The 1,501-nt window shown below is 29.0% G+C and overlaps 1 long non-coding RNA gene across 1 annotated transcript; it reads left to right on the forward strand.

Moving 5' to 3' along the window:
• Window positions 1-666: 666 nt before the first annotated feature.
• LOC111034304 lies at window positions 667-1,447 on the forward strand. The gene is made up of 2 exons (XR_002604516.1): window positions 667-1,072; window positions 1,380-1,447. It is a non-coding gene; the product is annotated as an uncharacterized LOC111034304 (long non-coding RNA).
• Window positions 1,448-1,501: the final 54 nt, after the last annotated feature.

The raw sequence follows: 1,501 nt of genomic DNA on the forward strand, positions 1-1,501 counted from the left end.
ATCGATAGTTTCGATATATTACTGATATTAACATACATTTTAATTGATTTTAACATAGACTTATTAATTTCTAAACTATTATGTAAATACTTTAAATCAAAATACGTATTAATAGTCCAACTGCTTTTAAATACTTTAGCTTTACCAACAACTTCATATTGTAAACCCGGACTGTCATTTGTAGATATCAATTTGTAAAGCTCGTCATCTTCACTTTTAATTGAAGTTTCCCCAGTAGAATTTGAACAGTTGAGAAGTAGCGGTATCATATAATAGCAGATCATTGTCCAAAAATCCATGTTGAAAAAAAACAGCAGGCAACAGCTTATCTAATTAAATATTTAAAATATTTAATTTACAAATTGAAAGGTTAAATAAAGCTCCATAAAAACAATATATATATATTTCTTACCTACCTTTTTCAAAATATCACTTTTGTAAGCTTCTGTGCTGAATGTTGATTCTCGAATAAAATACAATTTAAAGTATATATGAAAAATTGAAAAAGCTGAAAGCAATCACTCGAAAGCGTTTGACAAAATACAATCAATTGATGAAATTTAGTTGTACAGAATGCTTATTAGACTTAAGAAATTAACAGAGGTTTTGCTCGATGGTCTGACAGTACTACACTAATTCTTACACAGACCTAACTACGAGTTTTTTCTGAAATTAAGACATATATACAAGATTTTGCATAATATTTTAAAATATTTTAGATTCTGAACTGAGTGATGTGTATATTGATTTTAAAATTATGTGTGTTTTTTTTTTGTGTCTGAGGACAAAATTTGGATCAGAATTAGTGCTTCAACCTCAACAATTAGGGGTGGTTTCGGGTAGCAAAATGAATGTATATTATAGTTTGGGTCCACCCCACCCCTACTGTACACCAGAGCTAGTTCCCAGTTTTTATCATTATATTCCTATAAAAAAAAAAAATTAATCCTCTATCCTTTATGGCATTTTAATTTTAGATGGGCTTATTGGGAATGATAGCATAATTGAAGTGAAATGTCCGTATTCGGCCAAAGACTATCCTACAGTTGAAGAGGCTATCAAAGATAAAAAGGTAATACATAAAGAAATATAGAATATATTTTTATATATTAGTTACTACAGCAATTTATTTTAAAATTATACTTTTTTTATACTTATGATTTCTTATAACTACATAGGTGTAATTTGGGGGGGGGGGCTTGGAGGGTATTAGCCCCTTTAAAAAATGTATTTTAAGAGATGACAGAGCCCTCCCCCACGAGTCTGTTTCTAATAAATATGTATAGCCCCTCCAAGTCGAAAATTGAAATTGCACCTATGTCCATATACGACCTAGGTACTCGTACTTCTATGTTCTATAAATAATATTTTTAATTTAGATAAAATTCTTAAGATTAAATGAATGTGGAGAAATATCTTTAAAAAAAGATGATAACTATTACTATCAAATAATTGGGCAGTTGAGAATTTCCAAAAGAGATATCTGTCATTTCATTGTGTA

The sequence above is a fragment of the Myzus persicae genome, unplaced genomic scaffold, assembly GCF_001856785.1.
Source record: "Myzus persicae strain clone G006 unplaced genomic scaffold, MPER_G0061.0, whole genome shotgun sequence".
Taxonomy (NCBI): domain Eukaryota; kingdom Metazoa; phylum Arthropoda; class Insecta; order Hemiptera; family Aphididae; genus Myzus; species Myzus persicae.